General features: G+C 35.8%; 1 long non-coding RNA gene across 1 annotated transcript; it reads left to right on the forward strand.

The window, feature by feature from the left end:
• Positions 1-336: 336 nt before the first annotated feature.
• LOC145100452 (uncharacterized) lies at positions 337-1513 on the forward strand. The gene is made up of 3 exons (XR_013705055.1): positions 337-729; positions 909-1142; positions 1254-1513. It is a non-coding gene; the product is annotated as an uncharacterized LOC145100452 (long non-coding RNA).
• The last annotated feature ends 10311 nt before the right edge of the window (positions 1514-11824 follow it).

Genomic DNA, 11824 nt, shown 5'->3' on the forward strand with positions numbered 1-11824 from the left:
AGCTTTTGGCAAAATAGGTCCCCTGTTTATGAGTGTGGGTACAATTCTGTCTTCTTTCTTGGGGTCATTTTATGCCATTTTGTTATATTCTCTGTCTACACGTGTTGTTTTGGAATTGCTTCACCATTTTGTCGACCAATCAGGTTTCGATTTCTGTTACTGTATTTCATGTAAATTTTGAAGTGGATGATAGATTGATTAGGAGAGAGACCAACACCAATCGACCACGGTTGGCCACCACCTCTCCCGTCGCCGCCTCAAGCAGATATCGCTCTTCTTAACATAAGTGTTTTTGTGTGTTAATCACACGGGTCTTATCTACGGTACCCTGTTTGGAGTTGCTGCCTTGGTGGTTTTGGTGGGCTAATCCACTTCCATGATGCATTGTTTCTTCACCGTTTTCTCCACCGCTTCCACTGTCATACCACGTCGTTTCCACAGTCTTATCTTCTACAATTCTTCCACTTCCTTCTTTTCTGCTATATCTGAAAGAGACATGCCTATTTATCTTCTTCTAAAAGATTAGGGTTCTATCGGTTTCATTCCTCCCAAATCCGCACATCAACCGCCAGTTTTCTCACCCTAGCTATCGTCTGTGACAAATTCTTAAACGATAACCTGCTTAGTGGCTGCAACATCCACCTCGATTAATCTTCTTCTGATTTCTTTTCTGTCTACCATTGCTGGAGAAGAAAACCACCATACCTGCAGATTTGTGGGTATTATATGGTACGAAACTTAGGTCACAAATCTGTAAATATTTTTTGCTTAATTTCCCCACTTTTCCAATATTCTACATCTGATTTGCAATCTCCATTCCTTTCTACTCTTAAATAGTTTCTTAATAGCCTCCATAATTTTTGCTTTATATTATGGAACATGATGTGTTCATTTACTTTACTTTCCAGGTCATGGGTGTACTTGGATACTAATTATAGAGAATTTTACAGTTCACCTTGTCCATCGCTATCACCTCCATGAGACAGAGTCAATTTTTTCATATGTCTTATTCTATTCTTTTCATTTAAATCTATCTGCTATAAATTTCATGATTTGTTATGTTTCCTTTGTAGGTTTTAAAGAATTTTAATGGGTTTAAAAAAAAAGAATTTTCAATTACAAAAAATAGAGGGTGGTTAAAGGTATGTATAGTCTCTTAACATACGATTTATATAAATATGATATCTTTTGCCCTTATTCAAGTTTTGGGTTTGATGTATAGCTCAAATTCCTCATTTACTGTCTTTCACAAGGTGACTCAGATGGATCTTACCAGGCTATTATAAGGTTATTTTTGTCAAATGAAGATGAAATACATCCATTGACGCAAGGTAACACTAACTCCTTCGTCAAGCCACAACACCTATCTATTAAACAAACTTCTATTTTTCCATTTTCTACTTTTTTGTGTGTTATTAGTTTGACTTGTAGTTGTGTGATTTGTTTATGTGATGTTTGTTGTAACAATTTTGTAGATTTTTAAAAAAATCACGACCTTGATTGAAATACTATGTTGGTGTTAGAGAAGTATATATATATATATATATATATTCTTGCTCACAAGGTGTTTGGTTAAATGCTTGAATGGTATTTGAAATATGCACCAACTTGTGTTACAGCATCCCCATGTAATTTCCTTATGAAATGCACTAGGTTTATAGTTATCAACATCAGTTTGAGTTTATTTTCGCTATTGACATAGCTGTGAAAATTTGTCCAGATTAGTTGATTATAATAGCTAATGGAATTCCTAAGCCATGTCAACAAGAAATTGAAAACACCAACAAATTAATAGGGTTTCCTTTGGAAGTGTTAATGAGGTTGCTGCTTCAGCACCAATCGAAATAGCATGAGCTGTTTGCATCTAGTCAATCTCTGGTATCACAATCTCTACTACCTTCGATACCAAATGTAGAAAAAGTTATATATTTAATAAATACAAAATAATTGAGGACGGATTTTCAATATTTTATCCTGAATTATAGTCGTAAATTTTTACTAAGTCTTTAGTGCTTAAACTTTATAAAAATTCAATCTTTAGTGATTGACCACATTGATGCTTCTCAAAAGCATAATCACAAGATACGAAATCAAAGTTGATGCTAATTAAAAATCCATTGATAATTATAACATGTTCACTTTTTTACCAATTCAACTATTTTCATCATTTGTTTGTTAACAATACCTGATTTGTATTTGTATTTGTTTGTTGATAAATTTGATGACATAATTATTAGTGTATATTACTCTTAGCCCATGTATTGATTAGCCCATTGTTCTGTATAGGCCCAATTTTATATTTGTAAAGTGTATATATACTTGATTGATAATGGAGAAAGGGAACGGATGATTATTTCCATTCTATTATGGTATCAGAGATCTTCCCCCTCTAACCCAAGCTGCCGTCGATCACATCTTCTCCCCTTCTTCTCTCTTTCTTTTCTTTCATGACATACTCCAATCTCAAGCCCTTTAGGATCAACAACATTAAGTCATTTGTTCCCTTGATTCTTGACCTGAATCAACTGAACTATGACTCCTAGAGAGTCCTGTTTGAGACCCACTGCAGAGCTTATGGACTTTATGGTCACCTTGATGGCTCCTCCCTTCCGAAGGATGACAAGGACGAGCCATGGCACAATCTTGACAATCTCGTTGCCATGTGGATCTATGGCACTCTCACTCAGCCTCTTCTCACCATGGTGCTCAAAAGTGGTTACAAGGCTCGAGATGTCTGGAAAACACTTGAAGACCTTTTCCGAGACAACAAAGATGCACATGCTACAGAACTGGAGAATGAATTGCGCTCTATGGTACTTGGGGACCGAACCATTGTTGACTACTGTTAGAAACTCAATGTTGTTGTTGAACTACTAGCAAGCATCAGGTCTCCTGTCCCCGAGAAGACCTTCGTCACGCATCTCCTCAATGGCTTGGGTCTAAAGTTTAACAACAATGTCACTGTTATTCTCCATCGTGAGCCACTTCCCAGCTTCCTTCAAGCCCGCTCCATGCGTGTTCTTGAAGAACAACAGTTTGATCAAAATCATCCTTTGCATGTTGCCCACCCGGATCATTCTTCATCTTTGCAGGTTCTCCATACTACAAATGATGGTTCTCAATCTCAGCCCCAGGGGAACCTTACCCGTGCCCCAAATCACAACAACCACCACCGAGGACCACCATGCGACAACCGTCGCAACAACAGTCGCGACAGCCGTCACCAGCAGCCCCCGGCGGGATGTCAACAACAACAATAACGGCCTCATCAGTCGCTTCCCTAGGCTCATTATCCTCCACCATGGTGGCCTCCTTCCTCATGGTTCCCTTACCGATCACCACAATAGCCTCCATCTCTCAGCAACTTGCCATCTTCTTCCCAACAACAACCTGGGATTCTCGACCAGCACCCTACATCAATGCCTCTAGCTGCTTTCCATGTCTCTCAATCCACTCCTATGCAACCTCCATGGAATTTGTTTCCTCCAACAGCAAGTGATCAAGCTACAAATATTGGTGAAGCCTTTAGCTCCATGTCTCTCCAACAGCCAAATGATTCCACTTGGTTCATGGACATGGGTGCCACTTCTCATTTAGCATCGTACACAGGTATACTCCAATCCTTTAGTAATAAGAGAAAAATTAATTGAATTTCAGTTGGCAATGGCTTATCCATTCCTGTTACTCACACTGGTCACACATTCCTTCCGTCCAAACACCGTCCCCTTCACTTACATATCATCCTTGTTACACCCGATATTATAAAAAATCTTGTCTATGTCCGTAAATTTACTAAAGACAACAAAGTTTCTATTGAATTTGATGAGTTTGGTTTTTCTATGAAAGATTTTCTGACCAAACAGGTGCTCCTCCGCTCTGATAGCACCGGTGATCTCTACCCTGCCTCCACGAAGCACTCACCTCCTGTTGCCTTACTTTCCAGCAGCCCCACCTTGTGGCACCAACGCCTTGGTCACCCGAGTCCTCGTGTGCTACAAAATTTAGTTTCTAATAACTTTATTCCATGAAATCAACTCTTCAATGCTTTTGTTTGTGATGCATGCCGTTTAGGCTAACATGTTCGTTTATCTTTTTCTCCTTCTACTTCTATTGTTTCTGAACCGTTTGATATCATACACTCGGATTTATGGACATCTCCTATACCGAGTATTAGTGGAATAAAATATTATGTTCTTTTCTTAGATCATTACTCTCATTTTCTTTAGGTTTACCCCTTACGCAACAAATATGATGTGATCACCAAATTCTTACACTTTTGTGTTTTTGTTAAAAATCAATTCAAACAAGAAATCAAATCTTTTCAATGTGATAATGGGGAGAGTTCAATAACCACGAATTTCACCGGTTATTTGACCAACATGGAATTAAATTTCGTTTCTCTTGCCCTCACACATCTCAACAAAATGGCATGTCCGAACGTATAATCCGAACCATAAATAATATCATATGTACCCTTCTTTTCCAGCTCACATTCCACCCCCTTATTGGGTGGAGGCTCTTCATATGGCTACCCATCTTCTCAACATTACGCCCTCCACCTCTATAGATAATCAAATTCCATATCTCAAACTATTTAAACAAAACCCGAACTTCACACACCTCAAAGTGTTTGGATGTATCTGCTATCCATACATCCACCCTCCTCATAAACTGGCACCCCGCACCACACATTGTGTTTTCCTTGGATATCCATCTGATCATCGTGGGTAACAGTGCCTTTCTCTTGCCTCTCGCAAGATCATTATATCTCGTCATGTCGTGTTTGATGAGTCATCCTTCCCCTTCCATTCCATGTCTCCTAACACTCCCCCCTTCTTATCATTTCCTTGAAACCACTGATGACATCTCACCCATATCTCGTCACCTCCAATACTCTCGTCACCATACATCAGCTAGACGTCAAAAATGCATTCCATCACGGTCAACTACATGAGACTGTCTACATGCACCAACCCCTCGATTTTCGTGACAGCACCCATCCGGATTATGTTTTCCACTTACAAAAGTGTCTTTATGGCCTCAAGCAAGCTCCTAGGGCATCGTTTCGGCAATTCACAAAGTACATTACCCGCATCGGTTTTGTTCATAGCAAAACCGACTCCTCACTTTTTATTTCCTGGCGGAAAGACGAGGTTGCTTATTTACCTTTATATATTGACGACATCATTCTCACAACACCTTCCTCAGCGCTACTTCAACGTATCATCACCATGTTTTCCACTGAATTTTCCATGACTGATCTGGGACACCTGTCATATTTCCTTGGCATCTCCGCCTCTCGTCAGCAGTCTGGCTTATTCCTCTCTCAACGCAAATATGCGCTGGAACTTCTCGAGCATGCTCACATGTCTACATGCAATCCATGTCGCACTCCTGCCGAGCCTCAGTCAAAGTTATCACATGATGGTCCTCCTGTTGCCGACCCCACTCTATACTGTAGTCTTGTAGGTGGTCTCCAGTATCTTACCTTCACTCGCCCAGACATCTCATATGCAGTGCATCAATTTTTTTTATACATACATGACCCTCGCGAGCCTCATCTTCACACCCTCAAGCGCATCCTTCGCTACATTCGAGGAACGATTGATTACGGTATTCATATCCAGCCCTCCACGACATCCAGTCTTATTGCTTACTCTGATGCTCTGCTGGGGAGGGTGCCTTGACTCCAGACGTTCCACCAGTGGTTATTGTGTTTATTTGGGTGACAACATCATTTCCTGGTCTTCTAAATGCCAGGCTACCGTGTATAGATCTAGTGCAGAGGCTGAATACCGGGGGGTGGCGAATGTTGTTGCAGAAACCTATTGGCTTCGAAATCTACTTCGTGAACTTCATTGCCCTTTGACAAAAGCCACGATTGTATACTGCGACAATGATAGTGCCATGTATCTTTCTTCCAATCCTGTTCAACACCAGTGGACAAAACACATACAGATTGACATTCACTTTGTATGGGATCTAGTTGCTACCGGTCAGGTCCGAGTTCTACATGTTCCATCCTCTCTTCAGTATGCAAATATCTTCACGAAAGGGCCTCCACACTCTTTGTTTTCTGATATTCGATCCAGTTTGAGTGTTCAACCTTCATCTACCCCTCGAACTGCGGGAGCGTATTAGTGTATATTACTCTTAGCCCATGTATTGATTAGCCCATTGTTCTGTATAGGCCCAGTTTTATATTTGTATAGTGTATATATACCAAGGTTCTAAATAACATAAGGCGTGACTGGGCGGCAAGGTAAAAGTTAAGCCATGACAAGCATTGGCGAGCCATGACGTTTTTCAAGGAGTGACTATATTATATACATTAAAAGATATAAATAATATAATTATTGATTTTTTTTCAAATATATGAAGTTTTTAGAAGTGTTATATTAATATCTAATAAAAAAAAGTTAACAAAAACTCATTTATTTTAGGCCCGATAAAAAAACAAATGAAAAAAAAAACAAAAAAATCCACGCCTTGAAAAAAACTCGCGCCATAACGCGATAAGGCGCACCTTGACACTTTATTTGGGAGTCACGCTTCACAAACCCGCCTTTGACATTTTTGTAACGGCTACACCACGCCTCGCGCCATGTCACGCCTTGAGGCGCGCCATGATGCGCTTTTTAGAACCATGATATATACTTGATTGATAATGGAGAAAGGGAACGGATGATTATTTCCATTCTATTAATAATGAAGTATAAATAAACATCGAATACAAGATGCACATTGACATCAGAAGGAGAAGAGACCATAAAAGAAGTAATTCATGTAGCTTATGTCTCTTGAATATCACCCTGCAACCGGACACCATGATTCAGACCTGGGTAATAATTAATGCCTTCATCCCTTATCAATCACAAGTTACAAATTAAGACCTTGCAAAATAATATCTTTACTAGCAATCAAAAATAACCGATGTCGAAAAATAATACAAACATTAATGGCATTCTATTGATTTTTATATTCACCAGATTTGAACTTTCAAAAATTTGTTTATTAAGAAACGTTAAATAAAAAAATGGAAAAAAATTGTTGACTAAGAAACATTAAATAAAAAAAGCAAAAAATATCAATGTACTTTTATTACTTTGTTTATTACGACACCTTACTTTCATTTTTTGCTATCACAATGATAAAATTAAAATACCCAATTATAACAATGTCCTTTAGATACTAAGAAAAAAAATGAAAGTATAATGACATAATAAAAGGAAATGGAAATACGGTGCTGCAATAAACACATAATCGAAAGTTAGTTTCCATTTGTTACATTTAGGTCCTTTATTTGCGCAAGCACCTAATAAACTTGATATTTGAGTGAGTGCGGTGTTTCATGACTTTGTGGAGCTAATGAAAGGAGAAAAGGCGAGTGCATGAGTTATAATTGATGCAAATCTTGATAAAGAGTACTAGAAGACTTTTATTTATTGCTACTCCATCAAGGATTAAGATTTCGATGTTTTTTCATAATATTCATCAACGATTTAGGGCAATGTACCATAGTTGTCCAATTTGCCCCGAGGTAAAATTATGCAACCAATTGTTTCAATTTAGAAACTTTTTCTTGATTTTGAGAGTGAAAAGTTTTATTTGTATTTTTATTTGCGATTTTTATTTTATGTATTGAAGGATCTTACAATTTTACCATATGAACATACAATATATTTGGATTGTGTTGAAGAAATGGAACAATGTCAGCACCATTCTTGTCATGTTTGGTCAATGGGTTTGGAAAGACTCATAGATGAATAAGTCCAAACCATCAATCACAAATTCTATCAAGATTCAACTGAAATATAAATGTGATCGGGACGTATGTATTCCGAAATAGTCATCAACCCTCACCGGACAACGTTAGTTTCATATTTTGCAAATGGACGTACATTTAACTTTTCAAAACAATCAACAAAGCAGTTCATATTAAATACGCTTTGTTTTGAGTTTTGGATTTGTTGTTTGCTTTATGATTTGTTTTGTAGTGGCAATAATTATAATTTTAGATTTTTAATCCAAATCGAATGAGAAGAAGAGTTTTGAGAGTTTCAAGCAAAATGGGTCAGATCTTTGATTTTCCATTATTTAAATAGCAATGTAGTTTGAAGTTGTACCTATTTTTTCTGTTTTTTACATTGCCATTTGGTGACTTTTCCATTTTTAACACTATAAAGCTATTAAATGATTTACATTAGCTAACAAGTTTTACAACTACTCATATAATAACAAAAAAAGACAATCAAAATTTTTTTTATGGATAGAAAATAAGTAGATAGTAACAGTAATAAGAAGCTATGAAGTACCCTCCAAACCCCGCAATGTCCTTCAAGAATGCCGGTCAAACAATAACTCTCACTTGAACCTAATGTCTTCCATTGGTTTTCTTTAGTATTAGCAAATCCAACCTCTGCAAAGCGGGATTTCTAATCTAGTTAAATATATAAAATTATAATTTGAAATTGCCACAATTACCCCCTTAACTATACTTTTACTCTTTTATTTTTGTAATTTGGTTTCGATAATTTGCAATTGAACATGAATTTTTATTTTGCTAATAAAATATTAATATTTATTTTGGTAGTCGAATGCTCATGTTTTGATTTTCGGGTATAAAATTTGAATCTACATTTGTGAATTCTTGTTATGGAACAGATTCGCATCTACTAAACCATTGCTAAAACAGAAAATTATACATTTACTAATAAACAACGATGATCTTGAGGTTCCATGAGTAATTTCCGTCATCGCTAATCCGTCGCTGATAATAGCAACAAGGGTTTTTTGAATGATGATTCCGCGTTAATCCGTCGATGATAGCATTTAATAAAATATCATAATCAAATTTATGATACATAGCCCATTACATAAATTGCCAATCTTTGCAAGTGTAACCAAGAAACATATTTGATGTTGAGTAAATATTCAAATACATGAAATTACAATATTCCATTTATAAAACCATGGGACATGATTTATGATAATGTAACCCATTAATAAGTTCCTAGTTGAATTCAGAAAAACATATAAATGTATTAGGATATGTGATGTAGGTTCATCTCACTTGGGAGTTCAATGTCCTTAAACAGAAGACATAGATGCCAACAAACAATACACAAAAACCAATAAGAATCGCAGGTCCGAGTTCTACATGTTCCATCCTCTCTTCAGTATGCAAATATCTTCACGAAAGGGCCTCCACACTCTTTGTTTTCTGATATTCGATCCAGTTTGAGTGTTCAACCTTCATCTACCCCTCGAACTGCGGGAGCGTATTAGTGTATATTACTCTTAGCCCATGTATTGATTAGCCCATTGTTCTGTATAGGCCCAGTTTTATATTTGTATAGTGTATATATACCAAGGTTCTAAATAACATAAGGCGTGACTGGGCGGCAAGGTAAAAGTTAAGCCATGACAAGCATTGGCGAGCCATGACGTTTTTCAAGGAGTGACTATATTATATACATTAAAAGATATAAATAATATAATTATTGATTTTTTTTCAAATATATGAAGTTTTTAGAAGTGTTATATTAATATCTAATAAAAAAAAGTTAACAAAAACTCATTTATTTTAGGCCCGATAAAAAAACAAATGAAAAAAAAAAACAAAAAAATCCACGCCTTGAAAAAAACTCGCGCCATAACGCGATAAAGCGCACCTTGACACGTTATTTGGGAGTCACGCTTCACAAACCCGCCTTTGACATTTTTGTAACGGCTACACCACACCTCGCGCCATGTCACGCCTTGAGGCGCGCCATGATGCGCTTTTTAGAACCATGATATATACTTGATTGATAATGGAGAAAGGGAACGAATGGTTATTTCCATTCTATTAATAATGAAGTATAAATAAACATCGAATACAAGATGCACATTGACATCAGAAGGAGAAGAGACCATAAAAGAAGTAATTCATGTAGCTTATGTCTCTTGAATATCACCCTGCAACCGGACACCATGATTCTGACCTGGGTAATAATTAATGCCTTCATCCCTTATCAATCACAAGTTACAAATTAAGACCTTGCAAAATAATATCTTTACTAGCAATCAAAAATAACCGATGTCGAAAAATAATACAAACATTAATGGCATTCTATTGATTTTTATATTCACCAGATTTGAACTTTCAAAAATTTGTTTATTAAGAAACGTTAAATAAAAAAATGGAAAAAAAATTGTTGACTAAGAAACATTAAATAAAAAAAGCAAAAAATATCAATGTACTTTTATTACTTTGTTTATTACGACACCTTACTTTCATTTTTTTTCTATCACAATGTTAAAATTAAAATACCCAATTATAACAATGTCCTTTAGATACTAAGAAAAAAAATGAAAGTATAATGACATAATAAAAGGAAATGGAAATACGGTGCTGCAATAAACACATAATCGAAAGTTAGTTTCCATTTGTTACATTTAGGTCCTTTATTTGCGCAAGCACCTAATAAACTTGATATTTGAGTGAGTGCGGTGTTTCATGACTTTGTGGAGCTAATGAAAGGAGAAAAGGCGAGTGCATGAGTTATAATTGATGCAAATCTTGATAAAGAGTACTAGAAGACTTTTATTTATTGCTACTCCATCAAGTATTAAGATTTCGATGTTTTTTCATAATATTCATCAACGATTTAGGGCAATGTACCATAGTTGTCCAATTTTCCCCGAGGTAAAATTATGCAACCAATTGTTTCAATTTAGAAACTTTTTCTTGATTTTGAAAGTGAAAAGTTTTAATTTGCATTTTTATTTGCGGTTTTTATTTTATGTATTGAAGGATCTTACAATTTTACCATATGAACATACAATATATTTGGATTGTGTTGAAGAAATGGAACAATGTCAGCACCATTCTTGTCATGTTTGGTCAATGGGTTTGGAAAGACTCATAGATGAATAAGTCCAAACCATCAATCACAAATTCTATCAAGATTCAACTGAAATATAAATGTGATCGGGACGTATGTATTCCGAAATAGTCATCAACCCTCACCGGACAACGTTAGTTTCATATTTTGCAAATGGACGTACATTTAACTTTTCAAAACAATCAACAAAGCAGTTCATATTAAATACGCTTTGTTTTGAGTTTTGGATTTGTTGTTTGCTTTATGATTTGTTTTGTAGTGGCAATAATTATAATTTTAGATTTTTAATCCAAATCGAATGAGAAGAAGAGTTTTGAGAGTTTCAAGCAAAATGGGTCAGATCTTTGATTTTCCATTATTTAAATAGCAATGTAGTTTGAAGTTGTACCTATTTTTTCTGTTTTTTACATTGCCATTTGGTGACTTTTCCATTTTTAACACTATAAAGCTATTAAATGATTTACATTAGCTAACAAGTTTTACAACTACTCATATAATAACAAAAAAAGACAATCAAAATTTTTTTTATGGATAGAAAATAAGTAGATAGTAACAGTAATAAGAAGCTATGAAGTACCCTCCAAACCCCGCAATGTCCTTCAAGAATGCCGGTCAAACAATAACTCTCACTTGAACCTAATGTCTTCCATTGGTTTTCTTTAGTATTAGCAAATCCAACCTCTGCAAAGCGGGATTTCTAATCTAGTTAAATATATAAAATTATAATTTGAAATTGCCACAATTACCCCCTTAACTATACTTTTACTCTTTTATTTTTGTAATTTGGTTTCGATAATTTGCAATTGAACATGAATTTTTATTTTGCTAATAAAATATTAATATTTATTTTGGTAGTCGAATGCTCATGTTTTGATTTTCGGGTATAAAATTTGAATCTACATTTGTGAATTCTTGTTATGGAACAGATTCGCATC

The sequence above is a fragment of the Lactuca serriola genome, chromosome 4 (assembly GCF_051521515.1).
Source record: "Lactuca serriola cultivar US96UC23 chromosome 4, Lser_US96UC23_V15, whole genome shotgun sequence".
Taxonomy (NCBI): Eukaryota; Viridiplantae; Streptophyta; class Magnoliopsida; order Asterales; family Asteraceae; genus Lactuca; species Lactuca serriola.